Raw genomic sequence first — 21,822 nt, 5'->3', positions numbered from 1 at the left:
ATGTCACTCTGGCCTGGTTCACAGGACTCTCTCTCTCTCTCTCCCAAATGTTGTCATCAGAGCAGGATGGGGTTAGCTGTCCCCACAACCTGCCACCTGGGACAGCTGCCCTCCTCTCAATTTGAGAATTCTGCAAAAGGATCTTCATGGTCCCTTCCAACTCTATGATTCAGCTTTCTGTATTTGTCAATATTTTTATTAGCAAGTAACAGTTCTGGTGGTTTTTTCTTAAGACTGCCCCCCCCCCCTTTTATTATTATTACAGAAATTCAATTCTTGGCGACACAGAAGAAGTTCCCTTTCTTCCCGACCATTCCCCCAGCCCTGAGTACCTGAAGAACCATCCAGTGTAAAAAAAAAAAAAAAAGTGCTTTCAGGGGGAAGATTTATAATTTCATCTCCATGCTCTGTGCCTGTTTTCTTCTTTATCTAACTTCTCCAGCACAGCACGCATATGGGATGGGGGCGGGCGGCACACGGATGTGGGAAATAGATGCTCTGCACACGCTGTCCTAGTTTGTCTTCAGCGTCTGGTGGGGAAGGAGAAAGGGGGAAGCTAAGGATAAGAAGAACCTTGCCAAATCAGGCCAGAGACCCATCTAGTCTCATAGAGGCCAACCGGATGCCTACAGGAAACTTGCAAGCAGGTTGTGAGCACAACAGGCATGTCTGACTCTTTCTCGTATATAAAGGGGGGGGGGTGTCTTGTTTTTTAAAGAGTAAAAAGAGTGTTATGTACTGAGTTGAATAGGATCCAAAAGGCAGCAGTCTGATTGGTCCTAGAACAATGGGATTCAGAATGCAGCAGTCTGAATGGTCCTAGAACAATAGGATCCAGAATGCAGCAGTCTGATTGGTCCTAGAACAATAGGATCCAGAATGCAGCAGTCCACAGGAGCCACCCACTTCAGCTCCAGGTGGAAGGGAACCCGCAACCTGATTGGCCTACAGGAGAATCCCGGAATTAGCCAATCACGTAGGGCCCATTGTGTAAATAATGTATATAAGGCAGACATTCTGGGGGAACTCCGATTCCTCTTCACCACCATGAGCTGAATAAAGAGCATGAAATCCACTCTCGAATCCGAGTATATTTCAGAGAGCACAGGTCTCCTTGGAGGGCTGCTACCGGCAGGAGTGGAGTAAGGTGGGTGTGGTGGGGGCAGTCTGCCTGGGGTGTCATTACCAAGGGGGTGACATTTGGTGCACCGCGCACCCGTGATTCCCGCCTACCACGATCCATTGGGGGAAGGGGTGGAGCTGTGCCATTTGGCTGGCGGCCTTTTCCCTTCGTTTTGACAGCCCCACGCTCCTGGGCTGCTGCAGGAGGCATGCAAGCAGGCAGGGAGAGGACGGGAAGGAGGCAGGTAAGTAAACAAGCAGAGGGGGGAGGGAAGGAGATAATAATAATAATAATAATAATAATAATAATAATAATAATAACCCTGCCAAAGCTAGATGGCTTTCAGGCAAAATTTCTACAATCTCTGCTGCAGGTACCCAACTGCAGTCCCCAACTCCATACTTCTGTTAGAAGCTGGTGAATGCCCAATTTCAACTAAAGCCTGGTGGGCTGCCCTTAAACATTGGCTCAGGATTTCCGTGTTTGATCTAGGGAAGGGTTTGTACCAACACTTGACCAATGAGGAATTTGTCAGCAAATGGCAGAAAACCATGGCTAAAAAAGCCACCTCTATTGGTCTGTCAACCCCCCCAACTGTATTACCTGGGTAACGCCCTAAAGACATTAAAGCAAAGATTATGGGATAATGCACACAGTGACTTGCGATCTCGATCACACACAGTCTGTAGTCCGCTGGCAGTAGGAGTACAATATGGGCATGTCTTTAACTTAACATCTTACATTAAAAACCTGACAGTACCAAACTATCGAAGGCTTTTCACCAAAGCCAGACTAAACGTCTTTCCTTCTGCAGTGTTGGATGGCAGGTTGAGAGGAGTTCCCTACCAGGACAGACTTTGCTCGTGTGCTCAAGACATCGATTCCATAAAACATATTTTGTTGCACTGTGCAAAATAAGAGCAAGCCAGGGCTGAACTGATATTACCCTTGCTAGTACCTTTACCGGGAAAATCAGAGGCTCACTATGTCAGGTTCCTATTGGAAGACCGGACAAACGCTAGAACATTGTGGCAAAGTTTTTATCGGTGGTTGCAAGAACCAATGATCCCTATATTCTGAACAAAATGCTTGCTTAACCTGGAGGTAGGCTGTATGAATTGTGTATTGCTTTGTAACGATTTGTTGGGTCTCTGGACCGTAATAAAGATTGATGATGATAATAATAATAATAAATTTTATTTATACCCTGGCCAGAGCCGGGCTCAGGGCGGCTAACACCAGTAAAATTACAGTAAAAACATAATAAGGGGGGGTTTTAAAATACAGGTTAAAATGCAATTTAAAATGCAGCCTCATTTTAAAAGTAGCCCATAGATCATTTTAAAAGTAGCCCATAGCAGAATCTCCCTCAACTCAGGACCCAAACCGTGAAACTCCATAAAAATCTCAACAACTTTGGCCAACCCTCCCCTAAAAAAAGCAAAAAAGCTCAACAATTCTGGGCAATGACAATGGGTAGATCACAGGCAGTCTTTTTATACCGTGAGTAGATCACAGTCTCTTGGAAGTCCAACCAGATTTCAATGGGGGGCTGACAAGAAATTTTCCGCGGCGGGTACCACCTGACCTTGCTATGCCACTGGCTCCCGGTACAGTCATTACGTTTGCTTCATGATACGTTTTTTCAAGTTGCATCCCGCAGCAACCCGGAAGTACCGGGTTTTGCCGCTCGTGCATGTGCACAAGCGCCAAATCGCACCGCGCACCTGCGCAGATACAGCGCTTCAGGTTGCGGGCTTTTCATGTTGCGAACGGGCCTCCGGAACGGATCCTGTTCACAACCAGAGGTACCACTGTACTTCTCAAACTTGAGCCAGGGATGGAGAAAAGTGCCTGGGGGAATGGAATGAGGCAAGGTGAGGTGTTGAGGCACAACGTTGAGGCAGCATTAGGCTTGGTGGCGGCTTTGCTGGGCTGTGAGCATCCTGCAGGGCCGCAACCACAGCCCAGGTGCTTCCCCAGGCTTGTGGCTATGTTGCCATAATTCATCCCCACCCAGATGATGGGGACATCGCCTCCAGGAGGGCCCTGCTGCTGTTACACCCAGTCATGCGCCCCTGCTGAATACCTGGCACACAGAAAACAAGCACACGGAGAAGAAAAGTTCTTTTTTGTAATATTTCTCATTATCTTTTCTGCTTTACCATTTCAAATAAACATTTTACGAACTTTAAAATATCCAATGACTTCCCTCCTCTTTCCATGGTTCATTTTACATATCATTACATCCCTGCATATTTTACTAGTGGTACCTCTGGTTACGTACTTAATTCGTTCCAGAGGTCCGTTCTTAACCTGAAACTGTTCTTAACCTGAAGCACTACTTTAGCTAATGGGGCCTCCTGCTGACGCTGCGCTGACGCTGCACGATTTCTCTTCTCATCCTGAAGCAAAGTTCTTAACCCGAGGTAATATTTCTGGGTTAGCGGAGTCTGTAACCTGGACCGTATGTAACCTGAAGCGTATGTAACCCGGGGTACCACTGTATAACCATTCAAATCAATTTTCCACTTTTACATCCATCAATCATTATTTACTCTTTTGAATTTATCTTCATGTTGCCAGCGTTTTCAGCTGTACACAGTTCATTTCCATATATTCAATCAATGTTTTCCAATCTTCAAACGTATGTTCTTCTTGCTCTCTTATTCTATATGTTAAATCTGCAAGTTGTGCATAATCCGTCAACTTAAGTTTCCAATCCTCTTTAGTTGGGACCTCAATCACTTTCCATTTTGGGACTAGCAGAACACAGGTTGCTGTTGTAACATACATAAATAACCTTTTCTGACACCTGGGAATTTCCATCTGGGTTATCCCCAGCAAAAAAGAATCTGGTTTGGAGAGCTCTGAAAAAATAATAATTATAAACTGGACTATAATTTGGTCTTTTTAATTTTAATTGGAGTATTATGATAGGATATATTAATTGGATGTTTTTTATTGGAAAATCAATAAAAACAATTTTTTAAAAAAAGGAATCTGGTTTTGGGGGGAAAGTAATTTTGAACATTTTTTTCAATTCATTATAAATCATTTCCCAATACCCTTTTACACGTTCGCAACATGCGGAAGAACGTTTTTACACTTCCAACGCAGTAGAAAAGTTCTAGCCCATTCCTTCGTTTCTTGTGCTAGTTTTCTATTTGCAGGAAACTTTTTATTAATATTATTATTATCATCATCACGGGGGGCATGAAAAAGGTAGTTCCCTTAAGTCTTGCCTGAAGTGGTATTCTCTGTTCTTCCATCTTGACCTTCGCCTCATGGTCAGGCCAGGCCTCAGTTGCTAAGGGAAGCACAAGCCCTTCCATTCTTTATTTGGATGTGGGCTGTTTTGTTTCCCTCAAGGCCCTCCATTTTAAAAACAAACCCTGTTGCCTTCCTGTTTCCCTTAACGCCCATTCCTCAGAAGAGAGCAGGATCGGCCTCGAAGTCGTTTTGTTTTACCTCAGAGGCCGAGTCCATCTGTCGCTTCATTTTGGCAGGCCTTATAAGGCAAAATTTCACTTATTCCCACCATTCCCACCCCCCAAACAACATAAGGGGGCAAGCTGAACACTTGAACAAAACATCTTTCTGAAATCTAAATATTACGCCCTCGGAGCATGTCCCTCCTCCCAGCCCTTTCTCCATTTAAATCTTTTTTGTAATGCCTGACTGATGTCATGTTTCTCCTCAAGAGCTTGTGTGTGGGAGTCAGTTCGGCTGCCGTTTTTTGTCCGCTTGATGAGAAATTATTGACTCTGGTTGTAACAACGCACAGGCGGTTTTCCCACAGTTTTTGCCCAAACTTTAGAAATAATAATAATAATAATTTATACCCCGCCCTTCCCAACCAGAGCTGGGCTCAGGGCAGCTAACGCCAATAAATTAAAATCTCAGAAAAAACATTTAAAATACAGGTTAAAATGCAATTTAACTTTTGCTGCTTTTGTTTTGCTGCTTTTAATCCTGTTGTTATTTGCCCTGCATTGTATTTAAGAATGCGGATTACGGTTATTGATTCTTAGGTAAGCCGCCCTGGAAAACATTATTTGAAGGGGTTGGTTAAAATCTGCCATCCAAATAAACAAATAAACAGGATAGCTCAGTTGGCTGGAGCACGGTGCTGGTAATGCCAAGGTTGCAGGTTCAATTCCCGTAGGGGCCAGCTGCATATCCCCTGTTATGTGCTGAATTGAATAGGATCCAAAATGCAGCAGTCTGACTGGTCCTAGAACAATAGGATTCAGAATGCAGCAGTCTGATTGGTCCTAGAACAATAGGATCCAGAATGCAGCAATCTGATTGGTCCATAGGAGCCACCCAATCCAGCTCCAGGTGGAAGGGAATCCGCAACCTGATTGGCCTACAGGTGAATCCCGGAATTAGCCAATCACGTGGAGCCCATTGTGTAATAATGTATATAAAGCAGACATTTTGGGGGAATTAGCGTTCCTCACTACTATGAGCTGAATAAAGAGCATGAAATCCACACTTCATTGCTGGGGGTTGGACTAGATGATCCTCAGTGTCCCTTCCAACCCTATGAGTCTACAAGTCTGCAAGGGAAACTCAACTCTTCCCATCAGGGATTTGCAGTGACGGGAATAGCCTCAGACAGGGAAGTATTTGTTTTAATTCTGCACAACATTTACAAAGAGAACAAAATAAAAGCTTTTAATATATTAAAAAAAAAACAACCGCCTAGCTTGTTTGTCCAAATCCTGCAATGAAACGGGGGGGGGGGGGTAGCATGTGGTTCACTTTGAAATTAGACACAAGAACCCTCTGAGATCTGGGAATCCCAATGGATACTGGGCAAAATTATTTGCAAAGTAAAGACAGCAACACACACCAATCCCAAGAGATCATATAGAGCAGTCCTAATAACAGGTCACAACCATACTTGTAAAAGCACTCTTATATCTCTTTAACCATCATCGCTTATCCTCAAGAATCCTGAGATTTTTCGTTTGTTGAGAGTTGTTAGGAGACACACACCCCCCTCACAGAGCTGCGATACCCGGCAGGCTTAACATCTACATTTCCCATGATTCTTTGGGGGAAACCATGACAGTTAAGTGTTTAAGATGGCACCATGAACATGAGAGAGCACATGGTTCAATGAATGGTTTCCCTGCGCTTTGCCATGACTCCATTACACTAACCCGTATTAGTGTTTTATTATATGTACAGTCGTGCCCAGCAAGACGAATGCCTCTCAAGACGAAAAACTCGCTAGACGAAAGGGTTTTTCGGTTTTGCGTTGCTTCGCTAGACAAATTTCCCTATGGGCTTGCTTCGCAAGACGAAAACGTCTTGCGCTTTTTTCTTAAAGCCGCTTGAAGAGGCGCAGTTGCGACGGACCGTGCTTCGCAAGACGAAAAACATCGCAAGACGAAAAGACTCGCGGAACGAATTATTTTCGTCTTGCGAGGCACCACTGTATATAATGTACCAATAAGCAATCAGAGTGTTTATTTACATAGTTTTCCTAATTTATGCCTCATGACCCAGTCAGAGCCTTCATGACATTTGAATGCTATCTCTCTTTAGAGTTTCTGCCTTTACCCCCCCCCCCCAACATGGCTCCTATGCTTTTAATTGCTGCTGATTTAACAGATAAAGCTTTCTCATTGCCGAAACTTCATGCTGGGTGACAAGGAAGCTTCACATGATGAGTTTCTGTCGGTATCTGACAAAGAGCAACTCCACTTCTCTCTGTCTTGTGGTTTTAGAGTGCTGGGGGGGTTACACTTAAAAAGAATGAAAAGTGAGGTAGTGGGGAGACTGAAAAGAGAGAAATCTTGCACAACATAATCCTTTAAAAGAAAAAAAAAGAAAAACCTACGGATGTCACGAGGTTGTGCTGAAAAATGCACTTCCACTGTTAAAAGGAGCAGTAATGAAAGATGGATTCAGAAATAGACCGGGACCAACTGACTCCATTATGAAGGGGTGGGCAGCTGAGATTTCCAAGAAGGAGGAAAGATGGCTAAAGCGATTAGCAAAAGGTATTCCAAGACACATTTCCTGCAAGGAGGGGACTTCCTTTTCCTGCCTGCATGGCAACAGACCTGCTTTTTATCAGATCAAAACTGTTTATTTCCAATTGAGGGATGCAGACTCAACGAAGTTTTCTTTCCCATCCAAAAAGTCGTTGGCTGAGATAATGAAACAGCCCTTTAAAAACTGAGCGGCATTCGGGTAAACTCAGTTGATATGTATCAACCCACACATTTGGGGAAACAGGATAAGGGGAGTTTAGCAACCTATTCTTAAATAACTCTGCAGTGTCTGGAAAGGGTCTGTCCCCACATCTTCTCATAGCAGGACATTTCATTTTTTTTTTAATAATTTTTTTTTATTGCTTTTTTTCCAAGGTCAGAATGCATCGTCAATAACACAACAAAAGCGGTTTTACAGAAAAAAAGAAGAAATTAAATATAAGAAAATTCATTTTTCCAGATCTTTTTTCAAAATCAACTGGACTTCCCCACGTCTTCCATCCCCTGCTTTCTTTACAATAAACAATAAACAGCAAGTTGATACCTTGTTTCATGTGTTTTTGTACTTTCATCTAATTATAAACTCTAAAAATTTAAACTTTTCACAGTCATAACTTGATTTCCAGCATCATCAAATCTCAATGCTAAAGCATGTTTTTCCCAAAACTTAGCAAATTCTCAACATTCATATAACTTGTAATGTTTTTGAAGATAGTCCTTAAATTTTTTCCAATCCTCTTCCACTGCCTCTTCTCCCAGGTCTCGGATTCTGCCCGTCATTTCGGCTAGCTCCATGTAGTCCATCAGTTGCGTGTGCCACTCTTCCAGCGTGGGCAGCTCCTGTGCCTTCCAATATTTGGCTATAAGGATTCTTGCTGCTGTAGTTGCATAGCAGGACATTTCAGAGGACTATTTCATTCTGGCCTTTTTATTTCCACTCCTCTCGTGTCACTGCCAGCTTACGTTAAATTAACTATTTGCCCTTTTTCTGCATTCTGTCAAAATTTGAATTTTTCGATACTTGAAAGCAACTTCAAAACGTGGTTGGAAACAACCACCACTTCAGACTCTCATACATTCCAATAAATATGTGCATAGTCTTTATTTTATATCAGATATGCTAAGTGCTTCTTTTCACAGGTGGGGGGGATGCAGGGGGATGCATAACCCCAAACATTTTGTGAATCTAAGTTTAGCCTTATTGAGGGGCAGTATTTCAATATGCGGCAGCTAGACTGGTGACTGGGAGCGGCTGCCGAGACAATATAACACCGGTCTTGAAAGACCTACATTGGCTCCCAGTATGTTTCCGAGCACAAGTCAAAGTGTTGGTGCTGACCTTTAAAGCCCTAAACGGCCTCAGCCCAGTATACCTGAAGGAGCGTCTCCACCCCCATCGTTCAGCCCGGACGCTGAGGTCCAGCTCCGAGGGCCTTCTGGCGGTTCCCTCATTGCGAGAAGTGAGGCTACAGGGAACCAGGCAGAGGGCCTTCTCGGTAGTGGCGCCCGCCCTGTGGAATGCCCTCCCATCAGATGTCAAAGCGATAAACAACTACCTGACATTCAGAAGACATCTTAAGGCAGCCCTGTTCAGGGAAGTTTTTAATATGTGACATTTTAGTGTATTTTTCATCTTTGTTGGAAGCCGCCCAGAGTGGCTGGGGAAACCCAGCCAGATGGGTGGGGTACAAATAATAAATTATTATTATTATTATTATTAATATGAGTAGGAAAATGACAGTACCCCTAAACATTTTTTTAGGGAGGAAAAGCACTGGATATACTGATTTAATCCAAGTGGCACACAACAGAACATACTAGTCCAGTTATTGAGATAAATGTGCAGTCAAATGGCAAAACAGCACACTGGAGAAAACAAGCTCCTCCATCTTCCATTTGCCAGCCCTTTAGATATTTGAAGGTGGCTACCATATCTCGTCTCAGGCCATATCTTAGCCATAAACAGTTATCCAGGCTAAACATACTCAGTTCCATTAACTGTTCCTCATAAAGCTTGGTTTCCTGACCCTTAATCATCTTGGTTGCCCTCTGCACACGTTCAACATCCTGTCAACATCCTTTTTATTTTATTTTTTATTTTTATAATATTTTATTAAGTTTTATCAACAGAAAAGTTCAGAAAAATACAAAAACAGAAAAAAACAAAATTACAAAATACAAAAATACAAACATTAAACACAAAAAAGAAAAAGAAAAAACACATATAAAAGAAAACAAAACTCCCTCTTTTTTAATTTCTCATCTTTAGTAAACTTATTTTCTTGACTTCCTCACGCCTCCCTTTTTTGTATCCCTTTTAAAAATTGGTTCAGCAAATTCATATCCAATTTAGCTTATCTTATTATCAATTCCATCTTACATTTTACCTTGTTGCTAGAACCCCTTCAGTTCATTTCAACATCATCAGCATTCAAAAATTTTACAATATTTCTGTAAATAAGTTTAAAATTTCCTCCAATCTTCTTCCACACGCTCTTCTCCCTGGTCTCGAATTCTGCCAGTCATTTCCGCCATTTCCATATAGTCTATTAACATCCTTTTTAAACTGTGTTGTCCAGAACTGGACACAGTACTCCAGGTGTATTCTGATCAAGGCAAAAGAGAGCAAAACTATCACTTCCATCGATCGGAACACTATACAGTGGTACCTCGGGTTACATACGCTTCAGGTTACAGACTCCGCTAACCCAGAAATAGTGCTTCAGGTTAAGAACTTTGCTTCAGGATGAGAACAGAAATCGTGCTCCAGCGGCACGGCAGCAGCAGGAGGCCTCATTAGCTAAAGTGGTGCTTCAGGTTAAGAACAGTTTCAGGTTAAGTACGGACCTCCGGAACGAATTAAGTACTTAACCTGAGGTACCACTGTATTTCTGTTGATGCAGCCTAGAATAGCACTAGCTAGTCATCCAAGTCATTTACAAAGACGTTGAACAACCATGGGCCCAGGACAGAATTGTGTCGCAACCCCACTTACCACTTTTTTCCAGGATGGCAAGGAACTATTAGTGAGCAGTCTTTGGGTTCAGTCAGTCAACCAGCTACAAATCCACCTAAAAATGACCTCATCCAGACCACATTTTACCAGCTCCTCTGCAAGAATATCATGGCTGATTTTGTCAAAAGCCTTACTGAAAGCTCCTTCCACAGCATTCCCTTGCTCCCCCAAGCTTAATAAAAAAAAAAAATGGAAATGTGATTCATCTGGCATGACTTGGTTTTGAGAAACCTATGCTGGGTCTATTACTATCACTGCATCATTTTCTAAGTGCTAACAGACAGACTGTTGAGGATCTATCCTGGTATCAACATCAAGCTGAAGCATATGAAACCTGAGGTACCACTGTAAAAGGTAAGTGTGCAAGAATTTATGGTCACATATTAATGGTACAGTACGCATAGCTTCAATTTGCCAAAAAGTGTTCTTCCAAGTGCCCATCTTCAAAGAAGACCACTGGACACCATCCCACAGTGGCGTAGCGTGGGGGGTGCAGGGGGGGCGGCCGCACCGGGCGCAACATCTGGGGGTTAGGGTTAGGGGGCGCAAATCCACGGGTTAGGGGGTGCAAATCCACGGGTTAGGGGGCGCAAATTACTTGCCTTGCCCCGGGTGCTGACAACCCACGCTACGCCACTGCCATCCCATAATACTGGATGAGGGAACTGAAAACCAATTGTTGCAGTCCCAGTTATATATATGTAGTAGCATTTTCATAGCCCTTTCATGTTGGAAATCTCCTTTGACAGCTGTATGTACAGCTGGAAATTGTGGGTGGGTGTTTGGTTTAGGGTTTTGGATTTTACTTGTGTTTTGTTGGCCTGTTTTATTTATTTGTGAACCGCCCTGGGATCTTTACTGAGTAAAGGTGGCTTAGAAGTGCAGTCGATCAATCGACCGACCAATCAATCAATCAATCAATCAATGCTCTGTAAGAGTTGCTGCAGTGTGGCATTGACATTCACCCTGTAGTGAAGAATGTTGGTCAGCTTTATATTTAGTCTCCAGAGTTGGCTTGCACAAAATTACCGAAGCTATGAAAGCAGAAGAGTCATGAGATGCGGCTGGTTGGTACTACTGGTCCTTTAAAAAGAATGGTAGGGGTTGCCAAAATTCGCTTATCAATCCCATGTCCAGAGCAGATAAATGCCAGTGCCTGTGATACGGCGGGTCAATAAGGAATGCCAGCTTTGGATTGCAATAATACGTACAGGGCCACTGGGCTGAGGACAGAGCCAAGACAAAATTTGGAGATACACTATCAGAGCCAGAGTGGAACCTGATGCATTGTGGGTGAACAATCTGGACAGAGGCAACTCCAGGTGGTGGTTCATTTTCTGGGGGTCCAAGCATACTCCAATTCTCAACTAACATAGGGTCTCTCTTCAAGGTCACTGCCTCGTCTGGTCCACAGACCTCTGTCCTTCCAGATTAAGAGACTTGGTGATGGCAGCTGGCCCAAGGCATCCACAAAGCCTATCCACAAAGTAGCCAGGACTGTGGGTTTTGGTGGCTGGCTAGATCACAGTTCTGGTTGCCTGACAGAAATAGGGCATAATCTTTCTGCCCAGACTGGTGAAACAGAGACTCCCACCCCCTGAATTAGTCAATTGCATTCTGAAAACGAAAACAGGGGGGGAGGAACTGATCAGCTGGAGGAATGGAACAGAGTAAGGTGAGGCACAGTGGCGTAGCGTGGGGGGGTGCAGGGGGGGCCGGCCGCACCGGGCGCAACATCTGGGGGTTAGGGTTAGGGGGCGCAAATCCACGGGTTAGGGGGCGCAAATCCATGGGTTAGGGGGTGCAAATTACTTGCCTTGCCCCGGGTTCTGACAACCCACGCTACGCCACTGGTGAGGCAATAAGAATCACTTAGTTGTCAGAAATAGGAGATCATGAAGAATAATTGCGCAGGACCCTACTGTGTTCTGGGGGGAGAGAGGGAGGGAGGGAGGGAATCTCTCTCTCTCTGTGTGTGTGTGTGTAGATCTGTGCTTTGCAATAGGAAATGCTTTATTAGCTGGGAGTGGTGGAGAATAGCCAAGCAGGAAGAGGCAGTAATAAGAAACATTTTTAACTTCTCCCACCTCCAGAGCTTGCCAAACCACTGCTTTCAGAGCGAGAGGGAAAGTGCAGAGGGGACTGTAGAAAAGAATCCTGGCTCCTGCTCCCCATTTAATCAAGCCTGCTTTCGATACGCCGGCCTCCCTGGGATACGCTTTGCCAGGAAGGAGCTTCAGACTGAATCAGGGGACACTGCGCCTTTAAAGTTGGAAAATTCAGGAAGGTTCGCACGGTCATCGGAAAGGAGACCCATGTTTCTGTATCAGGCCAGGCATCCGAGAATGGTGAGGAGCTGCCCAGGGTGATCTAAATACATGCATCTGCTGGTGTTTTAAAAAAACAACAACACTTCAGACTTTGGTACCGAAGAAAACTTTTAGCCGAGGCCCGTTGAAAGCAGGAAGGCAGCAGGATACAGGACGTGCCTAAGCTTCACTCTCTTCCACCTACATAGACTTCTGGGTAAGTCGGATTCAATGTTTCTGGCATTTTCATTTTTACTTGAGGGTTGTTTTTTTTAAAAGAAGCTGTCAAGCAAAACAGGAATTTCTAAGATCCGATCTTTAGGCACCAGGCCCCTCATAAAAGAATGGAGAAAAGGTTGAAACGTATCACTACTGAAATCAAATTCCTAGCAGCATTTAGCATCTTCGGTTTTTTCTAGCCTGGCTCTCAGACAGGACAGACCAGCTCCCTTGAGCTCCTCCACAAAACCAACTGGCCATTGCTTGGACTCTTGTTGAGCTCAGCTCAGCTGGGGATTATGGCGAAATCCTTGGGCAAAAACGCCGCAAGGACGATGCTAGACAGCAGCACCAATTCGCGGAGAAAAATCGAAACAGATGTTTCCAGGGGTGGGTTAAAATATTTCATTTGTGGATCATGGGAATCTGGGGGGGGGGGTTGCCAGACCACTGGCAGTGAAAGCTGACCACAATAATAATTATGACTTTTTTATTTATACCCCGCCCATCTGGCTGGGTTTCCCCAGCCACTCTGGGTGGCTCCCAACAGAATATTAAAAACACAATAAAAGATCAGACATTAAAAACTTCCCTAAACAGATGTCTTCTAAAAGTCAGATAGTTGTTTATTTCCCTGACATCTGATGAGAGGGTTTCCACAGGGCGGGCGCCACTACTGAGAAGGCCCTCCGCCTGGTTCCCTATAATCTTACTTCTCACAGTGAAGGAACCTCCAGAAAGCCCTTGGAGCTGGACCTCAGGCTGAACGATGGGCGTGGAGATGCTCCTTCAGGTATAAGAGCAGCTGTAAGAGGATTGTAATGGGACGCGGGTGGCGCTGTGGGTTAAACCACAGAGCCTAGGACTTGCCATTCAGAAGGCCGGCGGTTCGAATCCCCGTGGCGGGGTGAGCTCCCATTGCACGGTCCCTGCTCCTGCCAACTTAGCAGTTCGAAAGCACGTCAAGTGCAAGTAGATAAATAGGTACCACTCTGGCGGGAAGGTAAACGGTGTTTCTGTGCGCTGCTCTGGTTCGCCAGAAGTGGCTTAGTCATGCTGGCCACATGACCTGGAAGCTGTTCGCCGGCTCCCTCGGCCAGTAAAGTGAGATGAGCACCGCAACCCCAGAGTCGGCCACGACTGGACCTAATGGTCAGGTGTCCCTTTACCTTTACCTTTTAAGAGGATTTATGGCAGTGGTGGAGAATCTTGTGCCTTCCAGATGTGTTTAGACAACAACACACATTGGCTTGGACCATTGGCCATGTTAGCTGGGCCTCATGGCAGCAGAGAGTCCCAACAACATGTAGAGGGTCACTGGCTCCCCCCCCCCCATTGCAGTGATTTTGTCTCTGTCTTCATCTGAAATTGATAGGCATGTCCGTTAAAAATATAGTTAGTGTAGCATTCTTGAACACAGTGAAAGGGCAACCTGACAAAGCACAGGATACAACTTTATTAATCCAGGTAGTATAGAGAAATTCTAATTTCCTAAATGACTGGTTCCTGAGGAAGCTACAGTTAAGTCAGCCACCACTGCAGATGTGAGTCGTTGCACAGGATTCAAAAGCGGAAGCCCTGTTCAAAGGCTTCCACCTGCACAATGGGGCTATTCCCCCCCTCTCCTCCCCCATGCGCCCCCCCCTAAAATTGGCTGGAGGCAGGGAAGAAGTCAGAAGAACCACCAGAACATTATGCAGGGAATGGAGAAGAGGATTGCTCCATCTGGCTATCAAACAATTGCCTTAGTGAGATGCTAAATTCCTCCCATGTTGCAGGAAGACAGAGCTGAAAGGAGGAGGTTGCAGGAGGATGGTAGTGGGTGGGGTAAGGGTTAAGCACTCCCCCCCGCCTCATTTTTCCACTTCAAATCATATCCTCCCCCTTCTGCTTTTGCAGCTGTTTGGCAAAGGCTCATATTCATAGGCCCAGGTTTGCGCCCCAATGTGTGGTTCCAGCTAGGAACAGGTGAATCTATCAATTTTGCTTTCTCTCAGTTTTCCTACCTTAAGTTCAATTCTCTGCATTTCCACACCAGTCTGTGAATTTATTTAAGTTTGCAAAAATTTGTTAGCGTCACGGTACAGATTTGCCCTAATAGTCACACCTTTATGCAATTTTGCCTAATACTGTACACATAACTTTTGTGAGCAAAAGCGAATCTCATTTTATTTCCGTTCATGACAACAGAAACTATGCCGTGATTTACCTGATTTCTACAATGCAAAACTGCGCATGCTCGGAGTATTTCTGCAAATCACATTTTCCTAGACCACTGGCCAGGCTGACTGGGGCTGATTAGAGTTGTAGTGTAGCAACATCTGGAGAGACACAAACATCTGGTCTAACACATCAGGAATGTAGACACCCTTGTAAAGTGTGGAATGGCAGGTGGGAATGTGAATTGTGTGCTTCACAACTAAAGTAATACACATGCCTATCTAAGGGAGCCCCTGTAAGGCCATTGGATCAGATCAGTTTATTTGTACCTAGCCATCACAGCTTCTCAAAACAAAAGTTTAGCAGTGTAAAAGTAGCACAAGATGACATCAGGCCTATTGAAGGCTTTCTATTCCCGCAGGCATTTTAACGAAATTCTGGTTTTATAGTTTTATCTGGTTTTTATCTTTTTGCACCCTGATTAGAGTTGATTATAATTAAGTGGCATATAAATTGTTCAGATAAGTAAATAAAACTCAGACCTGAGCAAAACTATTGCAGTAAGCCCACAATTTGCATGCATTTAACTTGTGCGCATTTAGCTTTACGCGCGTGGCAAAAATTTGTAAAGCAATTAAAAAGAGGTCAGAAAGGGTACAGGGTTCCAGGAAAAATGAGGTTTGGCTATACGCAGTGCTGTTTTTCTAGAAAAAGAGGTGCCGGAACTCACCATGAACGCCTCTCTTGTTCTCTAATAATGGCAATGGCGCCCACCTGACAGGTGCCAGAACTGAGTTCCAGAGAGTTCCTGCTGAAGAAAAAGCCCTGACTATACACGGTTTTGGCTTTAGATGCAATCCCCAGAACATAACCCCTGCATAAGTTGCTGGCTTCCTGTATATGCCATTACAGTGGTACCTCGGGTTACATACGCTTCAGGTTACATATGCTTCAGGTTACAGACTCCGCTAACCCAGAAACAGTACCTCGGGTTAAGAACTTTGCTTCAGGATGAGAACAGAAATCGTGCTCTGGTGGCGCAGCAGCAGCAGGAGGCCTCATTAGAGCCAGTGTGGTGTAGTGGTTAAGAGCGGTAGACTCGTAATCTGGGGAACCAGGTTCGCGTCTCTGCTCCTCCACATGCAGCTGCTGGGTGACCTTGGGCCAGTCACACTTCTTTGAAGTCTCTCAGCCCCACTCACCTCACAGAGTGTCTGTTGTGGGGGAGGAAGGGAAAGGAGAATGTGAGCCGCTTTGAGACTCCTTAAAGGGAGTGAAAGGTGGGATATCAAATCCAAACTCTTCTTCTTCTTCTAAAGTGGTGCTTCAGGTTAAGAACAGTTTCAGGTTAAGAACGGACCTCTGGAACGAATTAAGTACTTAACCCGAGGTACCACTGTAATGGCAATGGCGCCCATCTGAAAGGTTACCAGAACTGAGTTCCAGAGAGTTCCTGCTGAAGAAAAAGCCCTGACTATACACGGTTTTGGCTTTAGACGCAATCCCTGGAACATAACCCCTGCATAAGTTACGGGCTTCCTATATACAGTGGTGCCTCGCAAGACGAAAAGAATCCGTTCTGTGATTCTCTTCGTCTAGCGGTTTTTTCGTCTTGCGAAGCAAGCCCATTGACGGATTAGCGGATTAGCGCTATTAGCGGCTTTTAGCGGCTTGTCTGCTTATCGGATCAGCCGATAAGCGGCTTAGTGGCTTAGAAAAAGGGGGGGAGGGAAAAAACCCGCAGGAACTCGCAAGACATTTTCGTCTTGCAAAGCAAGCTCATAGGAGATTCGTTTTGCGAAGCACCTCCAAAACGGAAAACTCTTTCGTCTAGCGAGTTTTCCGTCTTGCGAGGCATTCGTCTTGCGGGGCACCACTGTATTCCATTAAATCTAAGGTCCAGACCAATGCAGTTGCAGCACTGCTTATGAACAAAATTGGCTCCCACTGACCCTGGGATCTCGACATTACTGATCAGCGATTCTCTCCCTCTTGCTGCCAGCCGGTTGACCCTCTCTGTAGGCTCCTCCTCCCTGTGCAAAGAAAATGTAAGCAGGAACTGAGGAACTCTGCGATGCAGGAGGCACTCACCCTTCTGCAAAAAAATTAGGAGAAATCATTTTGCAGGAGACGGTGCTGGATATGAAGAGTTGAACAGCTCTCTGCACCGAATTAATTTCATGGTCCTTGTAAATTGTTGCTTGGACATCCGTCTTTAGGGCACTGCATATTATTTTAATTGTCTAACCAGGGTGGTGCTGGGCTATCCAAGTTTCATTGCACAACTGAGATCAGTGCCTCGCCGGGATGCTATTTATGAATATGACTCAAGATTAGTAGTGGGCAAAATCTGTTAATTTGGGTTTCTCTGACCTGCTCATTTTTCTAGAGTAAAGTTCACTTCTACACATTTCCAAATTAGTTCAGGAGTTGTTGGAGAGGAGGGGGTTGTAGCTTGTTTTTAATCCCTATAAAAATTAACCAGCATTTTAGTGCGATTGTCTCCTAATACACACACTTTGCTGTCCAATTTCCCTCTAATATACACAAACCCATTTTGTGTAGTGTAATGCATTTTTGTGTGTAATTTCACTAATTTATGCATTTTGGTGTGCTATTTTCACGAATTTATGCATTTCATGCACACTTTAGCTCAGTATATGCTTTTTTGTACACATTACAGTGGTGCCTCGCAAGACGAAATTAATTCATTCCGCAAGTCTCTTCGTCTTGTGGTTTTTTCGTCTTGCGATGCACGGTTTCCCATAGGAATGCATTGAAAATCAATTAATGCGTTCCTAGGGAAACCGCCTTCAGACTGGGGGCTGGGGGGGGGACAAGGGCTTTTCTTCCCACCCCCAGCATTTTAAAAAACCCCGGGACAGCGAAGGACTTCTCCGCTGTCCGGGCGATCTTAAAATGCTGGCGGGCGGCATTTTAAAATCGCCCCGGGACAGCGGAGGACTTCTCCGCTGTCCGGGGCGATTTAAAAGCCCCTGGGAAGGCAGGCAGGGGGGACAAAGACTTTTGCCCCCCGCCAGCCTTCAGAAGAGGTCCTGGACCTCTTCTGAAGGCGGGTGGGGGGCGAAAGTCTTTGCTCCCCCCGCCTGCCTTCAAAAGCCCTCCAGGACAGGCAGGCAGGGGGGAGCAAAGACTTTCGCCCCCCGCCTGCCTTCAGAAGGTGTTCCCTCCCCCCCCCGCCCGGCTTCGGAGCACCGGGAGAAGCGATCTCCCCGCAGCCCCTTGCTTCAAAAGAGGTCCGGGGACAGCGGGGAAGAAGCGCTGCACTTCCCGCTGCCCCCGGACCTCTTTTGAAGCAAGGGGCTGCGGGGAGATCGCTTCTCCCCGCAAACCCTTGCTTCAAAAGAGGTCCGGGGGCAGCGGGAAGCGCTTCCCGCTGTCCCCGGACCTGGGGCTGCGGGGAGAAGATCGCTTCTCCCCGCCGCCCCTTGCTTCAAAAGAGAAGACCCGCTGTCCCCGGGGCAAGCTTCGTTTTGCGAAGCAAGCCCATAGGGAAATTCATCTTGCGAGGCAACTCGAAAACGAAAAAACCTTTCGTTTTGCGAGTTTTTCGTCTCGCGAGGCGTTCGTCTTGCGGGGTACCACTGTACTAGGCTGGAGAAGTGCACTGTAAGATTTGGAAAAGTGTGGATTTAAAGGAATGGCTATCACATTCATCCGGTACTATACCAGCTGCACTGGCTCCCGGTGGAGTACAGGATCAGGTTTAAGGTGCTGGTTTTAACCTTTAAAGCCCTATACGGCCTAGGACCCTCGTACCTACGGGACCGCCTCTCCTGGTATGTCCCACAGAGGAACTTACGGTCTGCAAATAAAAACATCCTGAAGGTCCCAGGCCACAGAGAGGTTAGGCTGGCCTCAACTAGAGCCAGGGCTTTCGACTGTGGCTCCAATCTGGTGGAACACTCTGTCACAAGAGACTAGGGCCCTGCGGGACTTGACATCGTTCCGCAGCCTGACTCCCTCCTCTGGCAATCTGCACAGAATTAACGGTTGCCATCAATTTGATTTTAATTAATTTTTATAATGAAATGTTTTTAGAATGTTAGATTATTTGATTGTTGTTAGCCGCCCTGAGCCTGGCTTCGGCTGGGGAGGGCGGGATATAAATAAAATTTATTACTATATTATTATTATGTTTCAGATCATGTACTGTTTCAAGAAATAAGAATTTAGGTAGGCTTGCCTTGAAATGCAATCTGAATAAAACATCCAACATTTCTCCAATGAAATTAGGGTCATCCTATTCAATACTACTACTACTACTACTACTACTACTACTAATAATAATAATAATAATAATAATAATATTTATACCCCGTCCATCTGACTGACCACTTTGGGCAGCTTTTGATATATAAAAACATAATAAAACATTAAACGTTAAAAAAACTTCTGTATACAGGACTGCCTTTAGATGTCTTCTAATGGTTGTATAGTTAATTATCGCCTTGGCTCAGGGGTTGCATAACTCCATACCCTCCAACGTTTCTCAGATGGAAACATCCTAAGGAAAAGCGGGACATTCCAGGATCAACTCAGAAAGCGGGACAGCTTCTGTAAATCTGGGACTGTCCCGGGAAAAATGGAGACATTTGGAGTGTCTGTAGAATTGTAAGTGCAAACACACATACACTCATCTCGCAACAGTGAATTATGAAAGTTCATTGTGCCGATTTCTGAGTTGTGTTGCTGTGCGGCCCAGACATGGGGAGCCTGATGTTGTTGAACTTGGATAAGCCACAATCAGTATAGTCAAAGGCAAGGGATGATGGAAGTTGGAGCCAACAGCATCTGGAACACAGCTTTCCGCAACTCAAAAGGGTAAAAAATGTTCAGTGGTACCTCGGTTTACGAACTTAATCCTTTCCGGAAGTCCATTCTTAAACCGAAACTGTTCTTAAACCGAGGCGTGCTTTTCCTAATGAGGCCTCCCGCCACCGGTGCCCTTCCACCATTTGGATTCTGTTCTTAGACTGAGGTAAAGTTCACAAACCAGGACGCTACTTCCAGTTTGGCGGAGTTCATAAACCGAATAGTTTGTGAACAGCGCTGTTCTTAAACCGAGGTACCACTGTACTTTTAAAATGTGTGGTGAGATTTTCATGCATTTTGTAAAAAAAATTAGGAAGCCAGCTGAAATGACAATACCTGTGAGGTAATCTCTATTTTTTTCCAATTTTTTTTATTGATTTTCACAAACACACCAACAAATAAACAAAGAAACATAAATCATAACCTTAAGACTAATCATGTTAACATTGTTAAGTGACTTCCTCATATCTCCCTAGTTGAATTTCAATGCATATCATTTTAACGGTTTTCCAAATCAAAATTCTTGTAATCTTAACTTGATCACTTAACATCTTTCTTTCTTATCAATTCAGCATTAAACATATTAATTCATCACATTACATATATAAATCAAGCCTATTTGGTACTTGCAAGCTTTTTCCAATTAATTTAACTAAATAATCATTAAATTTCTTCCATTCTTCCTGGTACTCCTCCTCATTCTGGTCACAGACTCTTCCGGTCAGGTCAGCTAGCTCCAAAAAATCCATCATCTTCATCTGCCATACTTCCACAGTTGGTACTTCTTGCATTTTCCATTTCTTAGCTAGTAAAATTTGAGCAGCAGTTGTGACATACAAAAATAATTTAACATCTTTCTTGGGCAATTCTAAACCTGTTAACCTGTGAGGTAAACTCTAGGTGTCCTCTTAGGCCACCTACATTTTAAGGGCACTATGATACCACTTTAAACAGTTGTGTCTTCTTCTCCCCCAAAGAACTCTGGGAGCTGTAGTTTTGTGGATGCTGAGAATGGTTAGGAGGTCCCTATTTCCTCCCAGAGCTGTGGCTGGTGTAATAATAAATCCCTCTTCACAGGAAACTCTGAGAGTTGTAGCGCTGTTAGCGGAAGAGGGGCCTTCCGAAAGCTCTCAAGAACAACTCCCAGAATTGGTTGGGGGAAGCCATGACTGTTTAACGTGGCATCGTAGCACCTTAAAAGCATGGTGCGGATGTGACTTTAGGTTGAGAATCTGTCACCCAGTTGTGTACACTTCACTCCATCACAGGCACTCGGTTTTTAAAAATAGCTGGTCATTGCAGGGAGGACTGCACCCGTGGGAAATTCTCCAGCCCCTAACCTTGAAACAAGGCCAAATATCATCCTTGAAGTCACACACCCTGGATTTATTTTTTTCATTTAAAAAAGGAACCAAGCCATGAGTACTATTTTGGCCTTCAAAAAGCAGAACCAACAAATGCGTTGGAGGTTTCCAGCCACAGAATCGTACTTGGCGTTTCTAGAGGACTTTTCTTCTTATCATCTTCTCAGCAATCCTTACAAAGATCCTACAACGAGTATTATACTCGTGACATATTACAGATTGGGATTGGGGCAGAAGCAGCCAGCCAAGAAACGGGGGCAGGTCAGGGGCTGCATTGCTGACTTAGTTTGCCAACACCGCACACCACTTCCGTTAATAATAATAATATAATAATAATTTATTATTTATACCCCAGCCACTCTGGGTGGCTTCCAACAGAATATTAAAATACAATAATCTATTAAACATTAAAAGCTTCCCGAAACAGGGCTGCCTTCAGATGTCTTCTAAAAGCCTGGTAGTTGTTGTTCTCTTTGACATCTGGTGGGAGGGCGTTCCACAGGGCGGGTGCCACTACCGAGAAGGCCCTCTGCCTGGTTCCCTGTAACTTGGCTTCTCTCAGCAAGGGAACCACCAGAAGGAAATATACTCGGAGTTGAGTGTGAATTTCATGCTCTTTATTCAGCTCATAGTAGCAATGAATGAAACTTTCCCTAAAATGTCTAGCTATATACAGCATACACATTATTTACACAATGGGCCCCGTGTGATTGGCTAATTCCAGGCTGCTCCTATAGGCCAATCAGGTTGCGGATTCACTTCCTCCAGAAGCCTGATTGGC

The 21,822-nt window shown here is 44.7% G+C and overlaps 1 protein-coding gene across 1 annotated transcript in view; it reads left to right on the top strand.

Moving 5' to 3' along the window:
• The first annotated feature begins 12,149 nt into the window (after window positions 1-12,149).
• Window positions 12,150-21,822, top strand: part of ACVRL1 (activin A receptor like type 1) — a 54,343-nt gene continuing 44,670 nt past the window's right edge. The window contains exon 1 of the mRNA XM_083490167.1: window positions 12,150-12,679. The gene's annotated coding sequence lies outside the window, so the exon portion shown is untranslated. The remainder of the gene's footprint in view (window positions 12,680-21,822) is intronic.

Source organism: Podarcis liolepis, assembly GCF_965112155.1.
Source record: "Podarcis liolepis genome assembly, chromosome: 2".
In the NCBI taxonomy this organism is placed as follows: domain Eukaryota; kingdom Metazoa; phylum Chordata; class Lepidosauria; order Squamata; family Lacertidae; genus Podarcis; species Podarcis liolepis.
Note: the sequence above shows the minus strand (reverse complement) of the source record. Positions and strands in the feature narration are given on the sequence as shown.